Source organism: Garra rufa, chromosome 4 (assembly GCF_049309525.1).
Source record: "Garra rufa chromosome 4, GarRuf1.0, whole genome shotgun sequence".
NCBI lineage: Eukaryota > Metazoa > Chordata > Actinopteri > Cypriniformes > Cyprinidae > Garra > Garra rufa.
The window spans coordinates 9,860,230-9,885,968 of record NC_133364.1 but is presented as its reverse complement, the minus strand read 5'-3'; the positions used below and the strand labels follow the sequence as shown (position 1 = coordinate 9,885,968).

General features: G+C 38.2%; 1 protein-coding gene across 1 annotated transcript in view; it reads right to left on the bottom strand.

The window, feature by feature from the left end:
• Positions 1–22,699, bottom strand: part of wnt5b (wingless-type MMTV integration site family, member 5b) — an 88,767-nt gene extending 66,068 nt beyond the window's left edge. Inside the window, exon 1 of the mRNA XM_073838610.1 lies at positions 22,011–22,699. The gene's annotated coding sequence lies outside the window, so the exon portion shown is untranslated. The remainder of the gene's footprint in view (positions 1–22,010) is intronic.
• Between the last annotated feature and the right edge of the window lie 3,040 nt (positions 22,700–25,739).

The following is a 25,739-nucleotide window of genomic DNA, read 5'->3' as shown; positions in this document are numbered from 1 at the left end:
TAATAAACCTGAGCTAACATAAACAAACTGTTGTATTTTTATTAACTAAAGTCAACAAAGATTGCTAAATAATCTTTGCACTTTCCTGCAACAACAAGATCATGGGTTTGATTGGGATGGAAAATCAAGAATTGATATAATGTAAAACGTTAATGCAGTGTAAGTTGCTTTGAATAAAAACGTCTGCCAAATGTACTCTAAATGATGTACTGATTAGTTAATGTATTGTTAATGCATTAACTAACGTTGACTAATGGGACCTCATTATAAAGTAAAAACACTGTTTGAGATTATTTCAAAATAAATGCTACTTCTTGTGATGCTCTATCGAGTGCAAGGACGTTCAAACATCTTTAAGTTTGGTACAAGTGTCTAGATATGTTTTAAGGCCGTTGTAGATACAAAAGAGTTGGTGAGTGTTTGAGAAAAGGAAAAACAACTCAAAGCAAAAGTGGCAGGGCCTAATAAACAAGCAAAATGGAAAATAAAGCATTTTGCTTGGAGCATCTGTCCTCTTTCTCTCTCAGAACAGATTAGCTATAAGAGAGAGAAAGACAGAGAGAGCCCAAGGCCACGGCCGGTCTGATCCGCCCAGCTCCCCGAGGCACTCTTAATTCTGACACACATTCATCACTCTCTCCCACACTTCATCATGAGCACTCCTCTAAGCTCACACCTCCAGATGAGATCCCAGCTCTCTCTCTCTCTCATTCTCCCTCCCTTCCCGTCTTCACGATTCCTCTCTTCCAGCTCCGCACGAAGAAACATGATTTGCTTTTGTGAGAATTATCAATGTCAAATGAGAAAGCAACAGCAAAACACTCTGACGCTGTCAAAGCTGCTCGCTCGCAACAGAAAACTGGACGTGTGTCTCATTGGGTAGGGCAGAGATGGGGAAAAAAAGCACCACAAGGTCATTTAGCCTCACCCTGCTGGCTCACATACAATCTGTTGGCCAATAGAAGAAAAACACTGAATCTTCCAGGCTGGTTCTCCATAATCAGGGCGAGGTTGAGCTCAACCCTCTTCCTGAGGTGAGACCTTGTTCTGTCCACCCTAAACCACTCAAAAGCCTGTGAATTAAGTCTGTCTACAAGAGATACGTAAGTGCAAATGACAGTGTTAAATGTGTGCTTTTACAGCAATCTTTGCGAGTTCAAATGCATAGACTAGACTAGACTTCTAGTTTTGCAAGCCTGATTTTACATGTGAAATGTGTCAGAATGCTAATGTTTGTTACTGACACAGAAATGCAAGAATGCATGTCGAAGTCCATGTGAAATGCAGTTTGCAACCCATTTTACTTCTGTGAAGAAATTTCTAGCGTGGCTCTTGATTTTCAATTCAATCAGTTAAAATGAGATGTGGTCATTATATATCAGACTATAAACTATAATTTACTAAATAAGTGCCTAAATAGCTGTTGGTGAACTTATACAAAGTATGTTTTTAGGCTCTCAGCAAAATCGAAAAAAAAAAAAAAAAAATGGCCAGCACTAAAAACATTTCCTTTCCTGTTAGTGATGTCTATGTCTAATGCAACAAACAAATTACATAAAAAGCTAAATGAAAGTACACTGACTGCTGAAACAGAAGGAGAGACAATGCAGAGTTCTGCCTGACGACAGACAACAGATGCGTGCATGTCCAACTGCCTCCTGGCCGTCTGTTTGTTCGCGCACAGAAAGACACAGATACTGTATATCAGACCACACGCAGATACCGAGCACAGTTACGTGACAGCAGACTTCAAGTTTCAGATTAAGCTCCTTCTTTAAGGTACAGGAACGACAGCAATGACTGTGAGAAACTCTAAAGCAGGGTTATTTTTGTTTCATTGAGATACTAACAGCTTTTATTCATATGTGACCCTGGACCAGAATTTTATGAAATTGAGATTTATACATAATTTGAAAGCTGAATAAGTAAGCTTTTTATCGCTGTTAGGATATGACAATAAAAAATCTGAAATCTAAGGGTGCAAAAAAATCTAAATACTGAGAAAATCACCTTCTAAGTTGTCCTAGCAATGCATATTACTAAGCAAAAATTAAATTTTGATATATCTACAGTAGGAAATTTACAAAATATCTTCATGGAACATTACCTTTACTTAATATCCTATTTTGGCATAAAAGAAAAATAGATAATTTTGACCCATACAATGTATTTTTGGCTATTGCTATATACCTGTGCTATTTAACTCTTTTTCTTTTTATTTCAGTTTTAGTTTTAATTTTTTTACTACATCAAGATAAATTAAGTGAAGATGAGAAATTCTGCCTTGACAACTAATGGAAATAAAATAAGTTTCAATTTCTTTCATTCATTTCAACTGTGTTATATTTCAAGCAGCAAAAACAGTTTTATGGTAAAAGTTCTATTTCAGAATGTTAATTCAAAACCTATTCAAAACTGGAACAACTGCGATGACATCACTGGAATATTTGCATACTGATGCATAAAACAACATTTTAAAGATGTGGTCACACTTACTATTGCTTAGCAAAAAATTTGGGCAATATCCATGTTTGGGAATTTCACACGAGGGCGAAAAAATTTTCCCACACAGTTCTGGTTTGAAAGCGATGTCTGTGCAAGCTGTGCTTCATACATCACTACACTTTTGACAACAGACAATGGACCTTCTTGCCCACAAAATGTGACTGAAATCTAGCTAACATGGCTTAAACGAACACGAAAGTCACATACGGCTGATGTACCCTCACCTGCCTCACCAAATAAGGTAGCCCTGCTGGGCAACTGTTACGTCACTTATTAATATTCATGAGCCAGGCTGATTAGGTTTATAATATTTCCCTCAACACATCTGATCATTCTTGCACCCCTGAATTTACATACTGCATTTCTCACTGTCTTTCTCATCCTCTCGGCTTCCTTTGCATTGCTCTCGCCACATTCCCGTCTTCTCGCCCTCCAGCAGAGTCAGATTAGAGTGTGGACGGCCTGTTCCAATAGCAACTGCACTCAGCAGCCCCCTTTCACAGACCTTCAGGCTCTTTCTGTCTCCAACACACACACTTACTCTGGCTTCAGTACATTCTCAAGGTCTTAGCACCATTACACAATCGCAAATTCTCAAACTCTTCAAAATCTTTCATACAGCAGCACCGCTGATATTTCAAGTGCTTCTTTCTTTCAGAGTAGCACACATACAGTAACTCTCTCCCTCTCTGTGTGTGTTGAGTGTCAGGGTGTTTGTTACTCTTCTCTGCAGCGTTGCGCTCCACTGCCTGCCTCTTCCTCCTCCACACAGGCTCGGCTCTCTCTCCCGCAGCTCCTGGGAGATGGCTGCCCAGTTCTGACCTCTCTTGCTTGGGGAGGCTGGCTCCTCTCCACCTGCCCTCCCCTCTGCTCCAGCCTCCACAGATCTAGACCTGGCAGCCACCCAGAGCCGGCTCGCTCGCTCACTCACACCCTCCCTCAACCCCACAGCGGGCGATACTGCGCCGCTTAGGTGGGCAAAAGACAGTTTGAAGGCCGACAGATATAGAGAGAGAGAGAAACAGAGCCAGACAGAAAGAAAGGGAAGAGCTTGCCACTGTACAATACTGGTAGGCACTGTTTTCACCAAAATGCAAGTGAATTGACATTTTTGCATTTGACAGACACTTTAAAAGTAACTTGCATTATATTCAAGGTACATAGTTATGCAGTTCCTGGGAATCAAACCTATAACTGTGGCATTGCAAGCTCCAGGCTGTTTGATCTAAAGAAAGAGATTAATAAATTAATGTGGGATCTTTAAATAGACTAGCATGTTTGAATATCTCTTGCATTTTTTTTTTGGACCTAGTCACAATATCAACAGTATGGAAGCCCATTTCCGCCACTGAATTAAAAATTAAAAAAGGTAATTGCGACATTTTATCTCACAATTCTGACTTCTTTCTCAGAACTGCAAGATATAAACTCGCAATTCCAAGTTATAAAGTCAGAATTACAAAATATAAACTCGCATTCTGACTTTTTTTCTCAAAGATGCGAGTTTATATCTGAGTCATTAAGTCAGAATTGTGAGATATAAACTCACAATTCTGAGAAAATATAACTTTTTTACCCTCAGAATTGGACTTTATAATTCGCAATTGCGAGTTTATACTATTATGAGTAAAAAAGTCAGATTTTATGATTTTATAATAGAGTTTATATCCTGCAATTCTGACTTTATATCTTGCAGTTCTGACTTTATAACTCACAATTGCAAGTTTATATGACACAATTCTGACTTTATAACTCACAATTGTAAATTTATATCATGCAATTGTGAGAAAAAAAGTCAAAATCGTGATATGTAAACACAACTGTAAGAAAAAAGTCAGAATTGTGAGAATTTTTAAAACAAAAATTAAAGGCGGAAACGGGATCTATACAACAAACACTTGTATTCAATATCTTTATGTTAGGTTTCCATATTTTATTGCAACACATTGGGAAGCCCCACCCACAGTGAAATCTCATTGGTCCATAATCCTTGAACATCAAAAATGTTATGTGACAAACAAGACTTTCATTTTGTTGTGCTGTTTTTGATGCCAGTATACAACTATTGAAAGTTGAAAGGGTTTGGCTGAAGTTTTTAAAATATGACTTTTATGCTTACCAAGGTTGCATTTTTTGTAATTAAAAATACAGTAAAAACATAAAGTGCAATATAATTTCACTTTAAATTTTTTTTAATGTAATATAAAATGTAATTTATTCCTGTATTTATTCAAAGATTATAATTTTTATCATTAACGTTGCTACTGAACATTTTTGTGGAAACTGTGATAGTTTTAGAATTCTTTGATGAATAGAATATTTAAAGAAATAGCATTTATTTGCAAATAAATATTTTGCAACAGAAGCTGCTTACTTTAAATTTTGATCAATTTAATGCATCCTTGCTGAATAAAAGTATTAATTAAGAAAAAAACAAACAAACTAATGACCCCAAACTTTTAAAATACCAACGGATTTATGCTACAGTAAATATGTTTACATGATAACTATTCTAAGAGACTCAAGTATCCAAAAAAGAAGAATAGTGGGCACTGGAAAACACAAGCATGCAATAAATCGCATGATTTCCCTCATATTTCTGAAATTTTAATTGCTCAAAAGTTATTGAGCGATCCACCAGAGGCAAGCGTGTGTTTGAGCAAATGTGGGCCGCGATGGGGGGAAATCCATTGCCAGCTGAACCCAGATTGATGATCGTCTCTCACAGCGGCAGCAGCATCTGGTAAATGCCCACACGCAGAGAACAACCCCCTTCACAGGCTACTAATGGAACGGCCCAAATTGGTGTTTGGGCCCGAACCAAGAACACGAGTGTCGTCTGTAGCCATGCAGAACTAGAGAGCAGACAGCTGGGCACGGATACTGATTGATCACAGAGGTGCGTACAGGAATGTGGAGTGTGGAGAGGTAAACGGGAAAGGGAAGTCATACAGAGAGAGAGCCTGGAGGGCTGTGTGTGTGTTGAGCCGTGTGGTACTGAAGGACGGACATGGGCCATGACGGACACAGGAAGCGCTGAAGAGTTTCAGACTGCCTCTCGAATGCCCAGCTACAAGTACAAGGGAGAGAGACCACAAACAGCATCTATGCCACTATAGGAGTCTATCAGCATCAGCACTCATGCATTATACATGCTTTTTACAGAAAACATCTATGACGCATACTTGCTGCCGCAAATCCCCATGGTAAACATAACTGCTCTAGCAAATAATCATTGCAGCTAAAAAAAAAAGACCTAATATTTCCCAAATCCTTTCAAATCTTTTCATCCCTGGATTCCCTCTCCAATGTTTCTTTGAATCCTCTTTGGCTGTTCCTGAGCCTGGCTAAAATCCCCCTCGATGGCCACTTACATAATTTGAATTCCCAGAGCTATCAGTTCGAATTTTGTCCTTCCTGCTTGGAATTTTTGTCTTCATTTTCTGAATCAGGAGTGAACAGCTATGCAAGGGAAAACATTATGTTTAAGCCCTTTATTTTGTGATACTGCCTGACTGTACAATCTTAAACCAATCTTAAGTAGCATGGGCATATTTGTAGCAATAGCCATAAATACATTACACAGGTCAAAATTATCGATTTTTCTTTTATGCCAAAAATCATTAGGATATGAAGTAAAGATCATGTTCCATGAAGATATGTTGTAAATGTCCTACAATAAATATGTCAAAACTTAATTTTTGATTAGTAATATGCATTGCAATATGCATTTTTTTTTTAGAAATCTTATTTATTTATTTAGTTTACATGACATTACTATGTAAGAAAAAAGAGACCACAGAGCAATACATTTACTCATTTATAATACCTCATTTTTTTTATATGTCAAGACTATCCACATCTGCACACTACATACTACTACATTTTAGATTTAGAATCTGAATTTAGAATCAGATTTGAAACAACTAAGTTATGAATTTAAAAACTAATAATAATACATTAAAATGTATTTAAAAATAACTATTTATTTAAATTATTTAATACAAAAATTTTAAACAATATTTTTTATATATATATATATTTATTTTACATTTTATTTGAATATATTTAATATATTTTATTATATAGTTTTATTTATAGTTACAAATGATTTATTAATCTTTTTAAATGTAAGAAAATTAATTAAAAATCATTTCAGAAATGCAATATTTTTTCTTCTTTTTTCAAATAGATGTTATCTTAATTAACAAACCATATATTTTAAGTCTAAACAAGTATAGTCTCACCTAAAAACTCTTAAATCTACATTTAAGGCAGATTTGGGCATCCACCATGACACTCACTATGACCGCCAGCGGAGTAATACAAACGGTCAAACAGTTGGAGCTCCAATATCACTAGAATATCGCACTCCTATCAGCCAATCAGATTCAAGAACCAGAAAGAACCATAGTATATAATATACACAATTATGTGTAATAAATACATAAAAGACAGCAGAATGCCCAATTCTAATGATCAATTTGGATTCTCTGCCTCGAGTTATCTTCATAGCCGCTGTCAGGACAACTTGAGCTAGTTAAAAGCGAACACTCTATCTGTCCTTCTTCAGGTCTGACCCCCTCCGTCCCGCAGAGTGCTCTCAGGGCTGATTAGTGGTCCTCAGAGGCTCTGCTGGGAGCCCTGCCTGCCTGCCCACTGTCAGTCTAATTGCAGCGAGTGTAGCCGGATCCCTGGGGAGCGCTGGTGTGAAATCCAGATATGATATGTACTATTAACTAAACTGCAAAAATCCCCATGCACACATGCTGCCTGAGCTCTCTGTGCATGATCTGCCTCTCTAACACGCTATAAATTACAGCAAGGAAAGTGGGCTGGTGGGGGTCAGGAGTGGGATAGAGAGACTGGTATTTGGTCATTTTGAGATTATCGGCATTGTGAGAAAACCATGGCATGCATGCATTTAGTTTGTCATTTGTTAGATGTTTGATGTTTGAGCTGTACTAAATATCACCTGACCTTAATGTCTCGGTTTCTGTCATGCTCTCTCTCTCACTCCCTCTTTCTGCACAAAATCAGACTCAAGATAACTCTCTCAGTGCATTCCTTCTGTGCCTGCTTTCTCTCGCCTTCCTCTAAGGGCAGATCTTTGCCTCTGTATCTGTCTTCCCCAAATCCTCCCCCATGTTTTCTCTAAAGGAGAGAGCGCCCTCTGTCTGCAGCTGCAAGAACGGCTCTTCGGCTCAAGCCATTGTCCTCACATCAGAACATCTGCCAGCATGAGATCATTTTATAAACTCCGAAAACCGAAAAGACGACGACAACGGAATTAATCTTGCTCAAGGTATCCGTCTTGACAGTAACGACGATCAGAAACAATTCAAGGCCCTCCGTCCTGAGAGATCCCAAAATCAATTCCCTTGACAGTGAGTTATCACCCTGATGTATGGCATGCGTGAAACGCTTCTCCAGTCGGATGACTGGCAGCGGCATCTCTATCCTCACAATGCTGAATGAGGAGATGGAGAGAGTGGAAGAGATGAGAATGATAATTTAAAGGAGAACAAGTGATTTGGCAAAGATTATAGCTAGCTTTGCTGAAAAACTGCTTAAACCTGCCAAAGATTTGGTGGTTTTAGATGGTTTATACTGGTCTCCCAGCCTGGTCAGGTTGGATTTCAGATGTTTGGCCAGCTGGTTTACCAGTCAGATGAGCTGATAAGTGCCCCATACCTTTCTTAAACCAACAAGATGTACTTGTCAAACAAGTGTGGCCAGGTTGGCAAACCAGGTAACCACTTTATGCTAGTTTAAGATGCTTTTTCAGATATCAGCATAGTGTAATCCCCAGATTAAACATCTAAAAGACACCAAACAACAAAGCAGCTGTTCTGGTAGCTGCAGGCACCAACTAACACATGTCTACATTAGATTTGATTTGAAATAAAAGTAAATACACAGAATGTGTAGAAATGCTTTGAGCCATTCGGTAGGGGAGTTAAACCCCTTCACGCTCGGGATCAATAAAAGAGCTTACACTTCCTGCGCTCATTTCCATCGTCCCTCCATCCTTCACCTAAACAATGATACAGAGCGTGATCTGAGCAAAGATCTGTGGGACAAGGTGACAAAGAGGAAAAGCCCCTGGATCAATACTGCTTTTCATCTTCTTAATAATTTCATCTTTTGTCTGACATCTTGGCTCGAGCACGGAGAGAGAGAAACGTGTTACACGTTCGCTCGGTGCTGCTTCTCATGCATTCCAGCTTTTAGAAATCAATTCTCTGTCCATTTTCCCACAGGCGGGGGCGCAGTGACACGAAGCTGCCATAGAGGGGCGATATTTCCTACCAGATATGACTTGTGTCCATCTTCCTCTGCAAACACCATCATTCAGTTGTCTTTTCTCTCTTGAACAGGGAAAAGTTGCACACAAACACACACACTAGAGGCACGAACAGCCATGTCACATAAACAATGGAAAAAGCACTGACACACAAAAACTTTGCCAACTTTGGCTCCTCTCTCTTTCTCTCACACACAAATCTGGTGCTGACAAACGCCAGGCTATAACTGGCATGCACTGCACACGGCTGTGTCTCTCTCTCACATACACACATGCACGCTGCTCCATCTCACCGCTGAACAAGAGGACCTCAGGGCATAGAGCTGCAGCCGAAAGCCGTCACGCTGGCAGAAAAGCCTGCAGGGCACTTACACTCTCTGCGCTCCAACAGGCTTCACCCCTCACATCACGGCTTTGCCCGTCTATCCGTGTGCCCGTCTGTCTGCCTACACCGACTGTCTTTCAAAAATGTCTGTCTGTGCCATCTTACAGTCTGTGCAGTTCCTCTCACTGTCTGAATCCATCGCTAATGAAATTCTTGACTTTTGACTGTCCACCCGAAATCATCAATTATGTGCAGTCATTTTCTAACTGTGCCCTACTGACAGCTTTGACAATGAATAATGAACATTTTCTCTTATCAAATAATAATTTTGCATTAAAGTTTTATATGTATGTACACACACGCTACGGTTCAAAAGTTTGGGATGGATTAAATTAATCAAAAGTGACAGTTAAGACATTTGTAAAATGTGTAAAAAAAATTCAAAGTTCAAAAATTCAAAGAAATGCTGCTCTCTTAAAATATTTATTAAAGAATCCTAAAAAATGATCATGATTGGCACAAAAATTAAACAGTTTTTAACATTATTACTAATAAGAAATGTTTCTTAAGATCGAATCAGAATAGTAGAATGATTTCTGAAGGATCACATGACACTGAAGGCTAAAGTAATGATACTGAAAATTCAGCTTTGCATCACAGGAATAAATTACATTTTAAAACATATTTAAATAGTAAACAATTATTTCAAAATCGCAATAATATTTCACAATATTTGCATTTTTACTGTATTTTTAATCATATAAATGCAGTCTTGATGAGCATAAGAGTCTTATTTTAAAAACATACTGACTCTTATTATAAAATTATAAAAGGTATTATAAAAGGTTTAAAAATGTGAAGATAAAACTATTTGAAAATCAGGAATCTGATGGAGCCATAAAATCAAAATACTGAGAAAATCAGCTTTAAAGTTGTCCAAATGAAGTTCTTAGCAATGCATATTACTAATGAAAAAGTAAGTTTTGATATATTTACAGTAGGAAATGTACAAAATATCTTCATGTAACATGATCTTTACTTAATATCCTAAAGATTTTTGACATAAAAGAAAATAATTTTGACCCATAGAATGTATTTTTGGCTATTGCTACAGATATACCCCTCCTACTTAAGACTGGTTTTGTGGTCCAGGGTCACATATATAAATACATCCAAAACCCATATCTTTCATCCATGAATAATTTTTCCTCCCGACTGCACGTCAATTTCCATCTATCTAAACATCTGTCTGTTTGCATTGTAATAACAATGATGGTGATAATCATGACACTCCTGGAATGCAGAACACCACCGAGGGAGCCTTAACTCACAGTAACCATTCAGACCAACATGCTCGGATACACACACAGATGCAAAACGCAGCACCTGTTGTGTCTCCAGCGCCGTGGCCCTTCCGCCACGTCTGCTTTAAACGTCGTCTCGAGGCCTCTGCACGCTCTAAATGGCTCTTTAAAAGAGCCTCCGTGGATGTGGAGGCAAATAAACGGAGGACCACACCAGCAGTCCAACGAGTCCCATTCACCGGGGCCGTGTTTGGGTTGGCCGGCTGAAAGAGGCGTGATTTACAATAGATCAACACAGCCGTCCGGCCCGGGACACACACCGCGGGCCCCTGCTGTGTCATTCGGGGTCAGGCGGTAAAGATGTGCCTCGCTGGCGTTAGAGACGAGCCACGACACCCGGCGCTTTGTCCAGGGGTGTTGCTGCTTGGTTGTTTGTTTTGCTCGTGTAAACGACCACATACTCTTGGTATCACGGGTTTGGAGGAGTTCACGGTCCGCTGAGCAGCATCTTTGATCTGCTTGGCTCTCTGACAAACATTCCCTGCCCCGCTAATCCTCATTAATGGCGGGTTAGAATCCATCTTTTCATCATCCGACCAAGAGAGCGAGTTGGTGGCGGAGGAGAGGTGGTAAGAGCAGAAAGAAAGCGATGATGCAAAATGCCAAATTGCTCCCAAATGCCGCACAGTGGATTAATGGTACCCCAAATTCCACTCGCCCATTTGAACAGCGTCGAAGTCGGCGTGTTTCTGTAAACTAGCTCACAATGAGGTGAAATTTAGAAAGAGAGTTATTAGGGATGTTGTTAGAAAGCAGAAAATAGCAAGACACATAAAAGCTGAAAGAAAAGTACAATTTTACAAAGGAACAAAAAGAAAGATGTATGAGGAAGAAAAAAAAGCACAAATCAGCATGTTAAGGGAAGTAGACGGAGTGCACTGCACTGGAAGTTTTTTTTCCTTGCCGAGTGTGTGAATCTGGCTGTGAGCATGTGAGGGGACTCTAATAAAAGCCACAATGTTGTGGCAGTGGAGTGGGAAACCTCGGTCTTAAATGAATCCTACAAAAGACCTGCTGCTGCTCCGAGTCCCTCCGAACATCCTGATGCCCCCACAGAGCCCACCACGGCTCCGCACAACTGAGGACACAGGCACATGCAGGTCTCTATTCACTTTATAAAGGCCATTCAGAGTCTGCTTCTGAATTTCAGCAAACAAAACCACAAGTTCTATTGCACGTTTAGTCTGAGACATCTTTCATTCAGCCTTTATTTATGGTTAAAATAGCAACAATACGGAACAGAGCTTACGTTTACATCACATTTAAATAACTTGCATTATAAAATTAGAGAAAAAGAGTACAAATATTAAACAAACTATTTTAGGCAATAAAACTGTGACTAAACACAAGCACATAAGCTGCAGGTCTTGAGGTACCATGGTTCCATGAAGAACCTTTAACATCCATAAAATGTTGCCTTTTGCACATAAGGTACTTTATAGTGGAAAAGGTTCTTCGATTACAAAAATGTTCTCACACATAGAAAAAAAGTGGTTCTTTTTGTGTAGGTTCTTCTATTGCATTCGCTGGTCAAATTTCCTTTTGGAACCTTTACTTGTAAATGTAGCACAAAAGGCCTGTTTGCACCAAGGATGATAACTATAAAAATAAATATATGGCTTTAAAATCATTCCAATAGCATTTACAGAAAACACAATGCATTAAGAGCTGGGGGGTGAGAACATTTGAATTTGAAGATCAGGGTAAATTTAACTTATTTTGACTTCTGGGAAACATGCAAGTATCTTTTGTAGCTTCTGAAGGGCTGTATTAAATGAAAAAATATGACATTTAGACAAAATAAGAAAAATGAACACATCTGTTCAAAAGTTTATACACCTGGCTCTTAACGCATCGTGCTTCCTTCTGTAGCATCAGTGAGTGTTTGAACCTTCTGTAATAGTTGCAAATGAGTCCCTCAGTTGTCCTCAGTGTAAAAAAAAGATGGATCTCAAAATCATACAGTCATTGTTGGAAAGGTTTCAAATACACAAAAATGTTGAAAAACCAAAGAATTTGTGGGACCCTAAAAGATATTTCTAAAGAACAGCGGGCAGTTTAACTGTTCAGAACTGTTCAGCGACTCAGTGATGAACAACTATGACTAAACAAAATGTAAAAAAATTAAAAATTAATGATAGAATTTGAATTTTTGAGTGTGCTATTCTTTTAATACTGATAGTTGCTTCAGGAAACAGTACTAACAAGAACACAATACTCGAATACACACAACTTAACATTTAGATGCCGTTTAGCACTGCCTCCTAATCTATAAAACTAAGTATTTTTAGAGAGCCATCTCAGAGCAGGCAAATTTGGAACAATAACAGCACATTGTGTTTCAGTGTTACTAGGTCACAGCGCTAGATTAGGTGAACTCCCACCATTTGCCCCCAAAAATCTTGTTTAAGAGAAACCCTTTTTTAACCCAAACACCCCATTTCCCCCTCTCTCGCTGTCAGCCCTCTTCCCAGGACTCCCCAGACCCTCACCCTATCACGCTGTTAAATGACTCCATTGAAGTCCTGTTTGCTCAAGTGGGCCTGGCCAATTATCTCCCGGCTTTCAGAGCTCTTAATGACACCAATTAAGGCTGCTGTGAGGGCCGGGGCAGCGAGGTCAGTCTCTCGTCTAGCGAGTGTATGTGTGTGAAGCTAAACTGTGGGGAAATTGTGTTTCAGTTGGTGCAAGAACAAGAAAACATGTGAGAGGAGAAAATGAGAGTGTTTTAGAGAAAGCGTGGCCATATGTGAGTGTATGTGTGTGTGTGTGTGTGTCTAGGCTCAAGCAGGATTTACACAGCTATTATACCAGTCTATTACCGGCGCTCTGCTAGTGCCCTCGCAATCTCCTTAGCTCACTCCTTAAACCCTATTCCTCACTCAATGTGTTCAAATGTGCAGAGCAGAACCGCCTGCTCTCACCCAAATCCCCCGGCAGCTCTTTAGTGCTGCCCCTGTCAGAAGCCTACAATTGCAACACATCGCTGTAGAAAAAAAGACAAATGCATAATGCATTATAATACTCGTTTGCTCTACAGCAACATTTATGAATGCATACACACCTGAACTCTCCAACAGTATTCACAGAAACAATCGCATATGATGAAATGCAGCCTGAAGTCTTAGTGCAAAAAGAACTTTTTGGTTTAGATCTACAACTAAAATGTTCTTGTTTTGATGAGTTAAGCAAAAAAAGTCTTACTTGCAGCAGCATTAATGACATAAAGCATGCTGAAACCCTGCCAATGACAACATCGCATTACAGATCTCTGGCAATACTGATTGAATGGAAATCTTTCCATTTGTGAGCTAGCATGCCTAATGCAAGACTAGTATAGACAAGCATTGATCATACCCTGCTTTGAAGACCAGCATGTTTTTGATGCCGCTCTCCAGCATGGTATGTTTGTGTGCTGGTATCATTACCAGACGTCTTAACTAGCTTAACCAGTACATAACCAGGGGAAGATCAAAAGTTCAGCCTGCAGATGGACATATTTTTGCTATTGCATTGTATGGAACAATTTTTCAGTGTCTTGAAGCATGAACGTTTGGAATTGCACAATCAAAATAATTAATGCAAAATCAAAAGCACAGTTAAATATGGTAGAGAATGAAAACACACAACATCCTAATAGTAATGTTTAAATTAGCAGAAATAAGAAAGAAATCATGTCCATAAATTAAATGCACGTAAAAAAAACTGTCATAAGGGTTAATTTTTTAAAATTGAGATTTATACATCATCTGAAAGCTGAATAAATAAGCTTTCCATTGATGTACGGTTTGTTAGGACAATATTTGGATGAGATACAACTATTTGAAAATCTGGAATCTGAGGGTGCAAAAAAAAATCAAAACATTGAGAAAATTGCTTTTCATTGATGTACGGTTTGTTAGGATAGGACGAGATATTTGGCCGCTGTACAACTATTTGAAAATCTGGAATCAAAATATTGAGAAAATCACATTTTTAAAGTTGTCCACATTAAGTTCTTAGCAATGCATATTACTAATCAAAAAGTAAGTTTTGATATATTTATGGTAGGAAATCTACAAAATATCTTCATGGAACATGATCTTTACTTGATATCCTAATGAGTTTTGGCATAAAAGAAAAATCAATAATTTTGACCCATGGACTGTATTTTTGGCTATTGCTACAAATATACTTGTGCTACTTATGACTGGTTTTGTGGTCCAGGGTCACATATATCATTAAAAACATAATATGCATATATAATTAGAATTGTTTATAAAATCATAAAAAGAAAAATAAAGACCCTGTTCGATTATATTGTGCTCTATCTAGTTGTTTTTAACAAGTTACCATCCAAAATGGCAAAAAAACCTACAAAACTAAAAATGATGACCCATTACTGTTGCTACGTTACAAAAAGCCATTTTCTACTTGCATTCGCCTCACTTATTTTAGACACATTTTCCAGAAAACCAGACTTAACAAATAAATGTTTCTTAAATCAAGTAAATATTTCTTGATTTAAAAATGTTTACTAATTTGTACCGAAAAACAAGACAAAAATACTACGCAAACAGTGTTTTCACGATCCATCACTGCTGTCGCTTCCAGGCACTCCGGTGCACATCCCTTGTAAATATGTACATGTGAATACACAAACACGCATACAAACACGCAAACACTAATATCGCGCTTACAGAAGAGACTTTGTAAACACTGCTGAGCCAGGCTCAGAGCCATAGCAGAGCTCAATTAGGGCATAAAACCAGGAGAAAAAGGCAGATCATCCACTCCTGCACCCTTCAACAACTCACAGAAACCCTGCCGCGCTTCAAACCCGTCCTGCTGCCCAGGCCACACTCAAAGACTCACCATCAAGACAAGCAATTTTGCACATCATTATCTAACAGCGAGGGGGAGAGATTCACACGCATGGCTTTTTATCTATTACAGCACTTTGAAATCTCGAGCAGGACTCCACAGGCCTAAAAGTGCTTAAACACACACGCAAACACACACAATCACAGCCTATATCTATAAAATCTCCTCTGAAAAACTCTTAAATCTTAATCATAAGCAGCGAGTCATTTGCTTAGCTGATTAATGTGCGGGAATATCCCTGAATTCTGCTAAATAGCCGACGGGGAATCTTCTCGTGGTGAACACACACTCACAAATTAACAGCTGGCCAGAAGTGTCACATACAGCTGTGTTTACACTGGGCCGACGCCATGGTGCACTGACAATACATCCTGGTGGGGAGAAACATCATGTATGTTTTATTCTGCTGGTAACATCCACAGCCACTGTTTTACTGTGCATAGAAAGCATAGAAAGTAGGAAGAAACTATAAAGTCTGAATGCATGAATGCATACTTAACATTACAGTAAACTCAAGGGGGCGATAGAGTTACCTTCTCATGTCTGTGGCATTAAAACGTGTTATTATGCAGGTAGCTAGCTATAAACAAGCTTAAGGGCAAACGGTGACAGTGCTTATGACAGCTGTTCTTTGGCACTTGATAGACGTCATGCTAAATCCGCATCAACCGCCACTGTAATTTCCGCATTACTCATGATGTCTTTGAGATGCGCGCAGCACTTCTGCTGATGGCTGTCTCTGTGTCTGGACAGGACGTCAATACACATGTGTTTGTGAGCGATAGATGCTGACGCAGGTCAAAATACGCGGCACAGGTGATGAAGGTAAACACACGGACAGACAGGCCGGACACGATGTCGATACGCTGTGCCCTTCAACGGCTGAAAGGCAGGAGCATTTCACAGTCTGGATGTCTGTAATCAATGAACACAGGCTTCTATTTTCAAGGCAGTGTTGAAATAGTGGCATGTTTTAAAGAGTGCACTGCACACCTGGAGCTTCTTGTGAGCATCTGAACAAATAACACTGTCTCTGACATGATTACAAGCTAGAAAACAGCTCCAGTCAGGAGGCCGTAATCTCTGGTGAAAAATAAGTGCAGTGCAATGCAGAACTGTTAAATAGTTGCTCAGCAAGTCTAGATTTGAGTTTACGCTGCATTATAAGTCTGGGAGAGTGAGAAAACGATGATCCCATAAGCTCCTGTTCATGTGACGCCTGACCTATAGTCCAGAATCTGCATGAACTTCGCAGAACTGCCATTTCACACAACCTGTGCATAGTTGTTTATTAAACGTTTCGGCTAATTTATAATTTTAGCTATGAATATGGATGTTTTTTTGTCTTCTGTATTTAACCCAATTTTACCATGTTTAAATAGATGACACAAAATTACATAGATTGTAACAAAGAAAAGCTTACATAAAATAAAAAATGGTATAAAATGTAATATAATACATTTATTAAATCTATCTATCTATCTATCTATCTATCTATCTATCTATCTATCTATCTATCTATCTATCTATCTATCTATCTATCTATCTATATATATATATCTGTATATCATATACACATGCCAATATTTGTCAAAAAAAAATCATTTTGGGTCCTTAGACTATTGAATACACATGGTATAAAAAGTAGTATGTGTGAAAAAAAAAAGCTTTTTTAAGCATAAATGAAAAGCTAAATATATATATATATATATATATTTTATAATTTAAAATGAATTTAAAAGGGCCCAAAATAATTGAATGCATTTATTTAGACTATTGCATCTATAGTTGTAACAAATTGTTTCATATATGAAAATTAATAAACATATATATATATACATACATAATATAATTAATGGAAATGGAAATATTTTTAGCTGAATATGTCAAATTATTTTTTGCTCTTTGCATTATTTCCCCCTAAAATAAATAAATAATAGTAGTATAGTATAATATATATTATATATAATATAATATATATAAATACATAATGTAATGTAAAAATGTAATATATATGTAAATAATAGTTTATATATATATATATATATATATATATATATATATATAGATAGATAGATAGATAGATAGATAGATAGATAGATAGATAGATAGATAGATAGATAGATAACTTAAGTTAAATAAATTCGAATTGTGTGGCCCTTTGCATCTATTTGATAGCATCTTCCAAATTTCATTCACAAAAGACCACAAAAGCCATTGATTTGATCTTGGGGATCACACATCACCACACCATCTTTTTTCTTAGCATGTGGATGAAAGGGTCATGTGCACACATCAATGCCAGACACATCAGGCTGTGGGCACTTTTATCAGTCCCCAAATCACTCACAGCAAAGCTTACATGATAGAGTCAGAGGCCAAGACAAGTGCTGGTGAGCAGGGGGTGGTACTTGCACTTGAAAGAAAGAGACCCAACCTCTCAATGGACTGCAGGGCCTGGTGGGGAGTATTATCACACTTTTGAGAGGCATCTGGATCCTGGTGATCAGGAACATCAAAGAACAAGCTCACAGATCGCTTAACTTACTACATATTTGGTACGGCTGTGTTTCAAGAGAAGGATGCATTCGGATTGCGATTGCGTCTGTGCTGAGAGTGAGTGAGAGAAAGAAAGGTAAGCAAGAGAGAAAGAAAAAAACAGACAAGAGAGCCAAAGAGTGTGTGCTGCGGATGATAGGGGATGTATATGTGTGTGCGTGAAGCGCGTGCTCAGGCAAGAGAGGCAGGTTGGCTTGTGCAGGTGGGCTGTTGACGGTTTTATCTCTCTGAATCAGCTTTTGAGAGGTTTCCCAGAGCTTTGGCCACAGAAACAAAACTGGTGTCTGCAGCTTCTCATTCCACCCCAGAACTCAAACATTTCATTAAATGAATCAATGTCTTAATCAACCCAGCCCCCGTCACATTCCAAATACCAGAAAAACAGATAGACACATATAAAGGAGAAAAGGGGAAAACCCTGGGCCGAGGTAGGAGCGAGCCTAAAAACATCTGAACGCTAAACAGCCAGCTCTTGATCAGATATCCGACCCCTTTCCCTTCAAAAACGAGGCTTTAGGCAGCGTGATCAAAGAAAGCGGCCACAAACTCTTTTAAAACTAATTAACAGAGGGGAAACCTCAACAAACACACTTCCATATACATCCTCTAGATACTTACCGCACCATGGATAACACATTTTCAGATTCATGCTGATTCAAATCACCACGTCGCCGCAGAACAAATGGGAATAATCAAGTGCAATGCGGATGCCTGTTTGCTCTTACCCGAAGTAGGGTGTATAGCGTACGATTTCAAAAGGAAATGGCACGCCAAATTAAAGCACAAGACTCCGTGGACCCTCTTAACCTCAGTTAGAAACTCCACTAGCTCTAAAAGTGGTCTGTTAGAGAGGAAAAAGTGCATTACGTGTGTGAGAATGTGCTTTACTTCACTTTTAAGTATCGATAAGGACTTACAAACAGCACATCTGGCCAAGGCCCGCATATCAATTAAACCTGCACAAATACAGTCTCTGGCAGGGAGAAAAGGTAAAACACAAACACATGAATTATACGACCGACATAGGGGAATGAAACCCGCAGCCAGCGTTTATACACACAACAGGAGATATTGCTTCCCACTGTCTGTTCCTCAGCTCGAGCTGATAAAAGAGAGCCTCAGAGTACATCTAAATCTTCACGTGTTTGGTTAAACGACACCTGTTTATATTTTTGCGGTTAGAAACTATTTTGGCCCGAGCAGACAAGAATCTTCTTATCGTTCCAGAGGCACTGAAAAGGTAGCTTTGCATTACACAAACACACAGAAACTCAAATACTGCTGAGAGGGCAAAACAAGAAATATCCATAATAATGAAACAAAACAGAAGCGCTGAAGTTTGTTGACCCTTTAAAATACCACAGAAATTTAACTGAGTGCTATTTTCGAACACATTAAGACTCAAATGTATTACAGTTTGTACGTTCTCCCAGCTGCTCAAATGTTGAAGTTAAATATTTAAGGTTAAAGTTTTAAAGTTTTATCTTATGTGACCCTGGACCACAAAACCAGTTTTAAGTAGCACGGGTGTATTTGTAGCAAATGTATTTTATGCCAAAAATCATTAGGATATTAAGTAGAGATCATGTTTCATGAAGATATTTTGTAAGTTTTCTACTGTAAACATATCAAAATTAATTTTTTGATTAGTAATATGTATTGCTAAGAACTTAATTTGGACAATTTTAAAGGCTTTTTCTTAATATTCAGATTTTTTTTTTTTTTGCACCCTCAGATTCTAGATTTTCAAAACAGCTGCTCAACTGTTTAAGTTAAATATTTAAGGTTAAAGTTTTAAAGTATTGCTGTCTTATGTGAGCCTGGACCATAAAACCAGTTTTAAGTAGAACGGGTATATTTGTAGCAAATATATTTTATGCCAAAAATCATTAGACTATTAAGTAAAGATCATGTTCCATGAACATATTTTGTAAGTTTCCTACTGTAAACATATAAAAATAAATTTTTGATTAGTAATATGCATTGCCAAGAACTTAACTTACACAACTTTAAAGGCGTTTTTCTTTTTTCTTTTTCTTTTTCTTGCACCCTCAGATTCTAGATTCTTAGATTTTCAAACGGTTGTATTTTGGCCAAATATTGTCCTATCCTATTTATTCAGCTTTCAGATGATGCATACAACTAAATCAAAACAAAAATGACCCTTAGGACAGGTTTTGTGGACCAGGGTCACATATATGTGCCAAGTGTGTTAAAAAAAAAAAAAAAAAGTGAATTACCTTCGTTTTGTTGTCTTTTAACAAGGCAAATGACTTGGACAGCTACACATTTAAATGAAAAAGTAATCTCAGATTAATGCCCTTTCCAAATTATTAAATTAATTTTCGCACAACAGATTTCATTTCGACGTTTTACACAAAACACCAATCATTTCGTAAATAGTAATATGTGTGTGTATATATTATAAAATGCTATAAATGATATAAAATATATAAAAATGCTATTATTTATATAAAATATAAATAATCACAATATTTATGTTTTACCTATACCCTGTCCCGACGTCAAGCGGCTACGCAGCGTACTGTTTCTATGGTTACCTCCTGAAGGCGAACATGACTTCCGTTCTTTAGCGTACACACTTGGCGCGCCGTGACTAATTTGTAATCTAATTTCTGAGGTTACTGAAACGTTTGGAAACACACATACGCACACATATATAACATCAGTTATATGTAAAAGAATAGACGCTTTAAAATCCTGGCGTCAAGGTTCAAGTCTGGCTTTCTCAAACTCCCATAATTTGGACTCTGGCGCTTTCCAAATGGCCAAGAGATCCTTTTCATTGACAGACTGCAGATGGCTTATTTAATAGCTGCACCAAAAGTCAGCAACTGTCGATCATTTTTTCAGCTCCAACACATTACATGAAGTGTTTTTGCACGATCCCAATCACGATAAAGTCATTTCAAACATTTGACCTCAGTTTGAAAGATGTGCCCCACATCCATTGAGAGGAAAGACGGTAAGTGAGTCAGATCATTATAGTATCCCAGTCAGCGTGAGTCATCTAAAACAAGCCAACTTTAGACCATTAAAACATTAAAAGGATACGAGTGTTCTTTATGTCAACAATTAGTAAACAATCAAAGTAGCGGAGAACGGCGAGTGTTGTAAAACATATAAAACGTCTGTAACGCGTTGTGTGTCTCAGCTTTTTGTAGAGTAGCATTTTCATATTTGTCTGTTACCATATTTAAATACGTTATAAATCTAGAATTTACCCTTAACCTATGTAAATTAATGTCAAGTACCAAACAGGGGTGCGGAGAGTTGTAAGTACAAAAGAGGGCTGTAACACTAATAGAAAACATGCACATTATCTTGTGGTATGTGGTAATTTTCTAGCTCAGAATAATACTAAAATTATATCACTCCTTGTCCATGCATGTTTTAGCCAAAAGGTAAACAAACAGAAATCATTTATCTCGCAAGTAAAGCTGTTCATAAAAAGAACGGCTAAGTAGAAATACATGAAACATAACTGTGTGAATGTTAGACACTCTTAGCGCTGTGTCAAACCTAGGCCTATATACACTTTGCCATTTTTGCAATTTTAGAAAAGTGTTAAAACCCTCTCTGGTCTGGTTAATATTTCAGTTTTTAACTAAAACATGTAGAGGAACGTTTGTGTAGATGTCAACCTGTTGATTCAGATGATACTAAGTTTGTCGACATCTATGATCCAGACGTTAAATACAATACAGTACACACTGTTTTACCTTTTATGTCACGTTGTATTTAGCTAAACAAAGAGTCTTACAACTTGTACTGTCACCTCAGAAAGATGGTAGACATGTATGAGAGATTTTACTCCTGTTGCTCATTTCTAATTGCTCAAATTGATGGTGTTACAACTCACTTCGCTCTCATATGCCTTGGGCAAAAAAACATATTTTTGTAGGAACTTTGAGATGAATAGTGTTTATGAAGTCAGTTTCGCTGACCGACTTTTTTTTGAAGGTAGGCTACTTCTCTTAAAACAAGCAAAGCTTGAGGCAACATCAACATCAAACATCCTTTCCAAACAATACAACTTTTACGTTTGATTGTATCTACAACTTACTTGTTACTTGTTTGCAGATCACGATCTATCCGTTCAGCGTAGGTCTCCAAAAGTTCCTCCAAAGTTCCAGAGCTGAAGTCCTGACAGATGAACCTGGTCTTCTCCTCTACGTGATGTTCTTTTGAAGCGCATACAAAGTAGGAGTTACTTCTGAAAATACGAAACAAATCCACCTCCGATCAATTCAACTTGGCATTTGCGTTTCCACTGTTTTTCTGCGTTTCATTCAGATACTCCAAAACAGTCCGGCGCTGTCCACTGGCAAAAAAAAAAAAAAAAACTTCCGCGAAAATCACTCGAGGTAAACTTTTTTTCGAGGTAAAAGTTTTGATAGACTTACCGGGCGACGTCACGCAACAGGTGTCAATTAAACATTCGAAAGTTTGACAAGAGCGCAAACAAACGCGCCGCGCTAGCGGTGCGCAACAGGAGCGACAAAAGCCTTTTCCTCCTTATTAGAGAAATTAGTAGACAAAAGCAGTCTGGAGTCAATCAGTCCACCTCACAGAGCTCTCATGCATTCACAACTTTTTTGCAGTTCTGCATTAAATCCTCCTTTTGCGCAGGACACACGGAAACCTTTTTAAACTTTCCCCCTCTTTTCTTTCCAGAGGCTGTTTCGCCTAAAACTCTGGTGCTTACAGAAAGCACTAAAAAGCAGACGACGAGGAAACTCTAGCGACTGCTTCGGTCCGCAGGCAGGGGGGTGAAAGACTGAGTTTTGACTAGTTTGTGCATTGCCTACTCATGGGCCTGCCCTCCCCATCTCTCCAGCTTCGGAACAGGGGAGGGAGAGAAACCACAGTCTTCCAACAGCGCGTTCCCATTTGACGAACACTTGGACTAGTGTCCCAACCGCTGCTCCTATTAGTCAGCCAATAAAGATGTAGTAATTAGTTTTTATAAGAGAGATGATCTTTATTGTGGCAGGCTGGGTATACTTTGGAAGCCTAATCAAAACTTTTCAAGAGTTTTGAAATATTCATATACAAAGTTTTACTTTTGTTTTAATGGTGTTCTTATGAAGTCTTTTATGCACACCAAGGCTGTAAAATACAATAAAAACAATAATATTGTAATTTATTTATATTCCTGTGATGGATAATCTGAATTTTCAGCATTATAACTCACATGGTCCTACAGAAATCATTCTAATATGCTGATTTTGGGCTCAGTTATGACTGGTATTCAGTTATTAATTGATTATTCTTGTTATAAACATATTAGAATGATTTCTGAAGGGTCATGTGATACTGAAGCCTGGAGTAATAATGATAAAATTCAGATTTGCCATTACAGGAATACATTTTTTAAATCTTTTTACTATATTTTACAACATTGGTGTGCACAAGAGACTTCTTTCAACAACATTAAAAAATAACCAGTGTGTGACGTTTTCTACTCATATGTGCAAGTAAAACTTTGTATATGAATATTTCTAAACTCTTGAAAAGTTTTGTAATGATGCTGAAAATTGACCTTTGGCATCACTGTATCCATAAATATATTACAACTTAATTTTTGATTAGTTATAATCTCAGATTCCAAATATTGTCCTATTGAACAAACCATACATCAATGATAATGTATAAATCTCAATTTCCAAAAATGTACCTCTTATGACTGGTTTTGTGGTCCAGGGTCACATATATAAAATAACAGAGATACATTTTTTGTTGATTTTTGTTGTTCAAAAGAATTTTAAAAAGCTGTTTAAATTCAACAGGTTAAATATATAATTATAGAAGAACTGTACATTTTGTTTAAAATAGTTACAAATGAATCACATTTACGTCAACCCTTACTGCATAAAATGAAATCATACATACCAAGCATTACTCAATGATATGCAACGTTTATGAAAAAGCAATAAAAAAGTATCATTTAACAACACGGTTTTGAAGAGCAGAGCGCTGTAACTTGATTCAGAAAACTTTTGTGCCGCACAGAGATTGCTGCAGCCCTACAAATGCATAAATACGACAATCATGCTTTTGGCTCTGGGCTCTGGTGGGGTGCAGCCACAGTCCCGCACACATATGGAGAGACTGAACGAACGGTAGATGACAATGGAGGACAAACACGCAGTAGAGGCGTATCAGATTTCCACATGTGAAGATATTGCTTTAACGAGCGTGGAGGGGCCGGCGGGTCAGGCCCAACTCCATTTCTCCAGAACACACATTCTGCGGCGCTCGACTCCTGAGTCACGGCGCACATATGGGCCTGATCTACCGCTGCGTGCCCACCTCTGACATCTGGAGCTTTCTGCTGGCAATGAGTGTGAAAGATTCTGACAAAAGTATCGATAACATCTCAATCTGCTGAGCCCTTTTCCCATCCCAATTGTTGTAACAACACTGAGGGATGAAGGTATTATAAGGGACCTTCTAAAGTTTCATTTCGCACGGGTTAAGGAACCCGTCTCTCTGTGGAAACGGCGAGCTGACTGACACTGCGGCTGTCGTGGGAATGCGAGGCCTTTGAACCCTCTCCCTCACGTCTGCCACGGCAGATCAATTGTAAGCAGAATGTAAGCATGTCAAAATGGCCACGATAGAGACAAGCTAAAAAGCGTGATGTGTTCGAAACGCAGCTTTTATCTGACAAACATCCCAGGACCCGCTCACTCCTGTGCATAATCAAACCCAGCTCCAGTCCTCGGGCTCTGACTCGGTTCCAAAACCCTTCTCAGAATTGCTCCATTCATTACCTATATATAACATGAGCGCAAGCTCGCTGAAATAAAGTAATTTCAGTGCATCTTGACATTGTTCGGTTCGATCAGGACAGACAGACATTCTTTCGAGCTGCCGTTTCATCCACGGCTGTTTTTGAAGCTCCAGGTAAGATCATCCTCCAGAAACCTGTCAGAGCTTGTAATAGCTCTTACACGTCTGCTTCTTTCTACTGCTTTGTAAGTGTGTGAGTGTGCACTTAATAATGGCCTTGTAATTAGTTGTTTAACTCTCAACGAGCCTGTTAATTTTCAGCAACACGTTGATTTACGGTATATAGGTAAAATCCCAGCGCAGGTCTGCCTGTCTGTCTGTAATTTGCTAATATGTTTTTTTCCAAAAAAGACTAGCGTCAGCAGAAAAGATCAGTCTCTCTTCGTTCCGTTCAATCTATCATTAGTTCTGCTTGCTAAGGCAAGCATCGCCATAACTATTGCTCAAACTAAAGGTTAGGGATTTCAACAAACTGCCAACCTTAAGTATGAAACTTTAAAGGCGTAACTCATCCAGCACAGTTTGTGCTCCAGAAATGAATGACACCTCCAATTGAGCGTTTGAAGGGGAGAAGTGTGCTGGTACTTTTCTAAGTGATTAGACTTGGGATACAAAAGACATAATTGCTTTAAAAAGAAAATGAAAATGTACTCACCCTCAGGCTTTCCAAGATGTAGATGAGTTTGTTTCTTCATCTGAACAGATTTGGAGAAATGCATTGCGTCACTTTCTCACCAATGGATCTTCTACAGTGAATGGGTGCCGCTAGAATGAGAGTCCAAACAACTGTAATGTAATCCACATGACTCAAAAAAAACTTTTTCCTGGCTAAAATACAATTCCACTTACCATAATACTGCTTTCTTCAATAAAGTCATCTAATCTGAACCAGGAGAGAAATATGCACAAATCAAACACTGTTTACAAGCAAAAACAGTTCTAAACAAAAATGTTTTTTTTTTCTCAAGACTTTATTTGATGGACTGGAGTTGTGTGG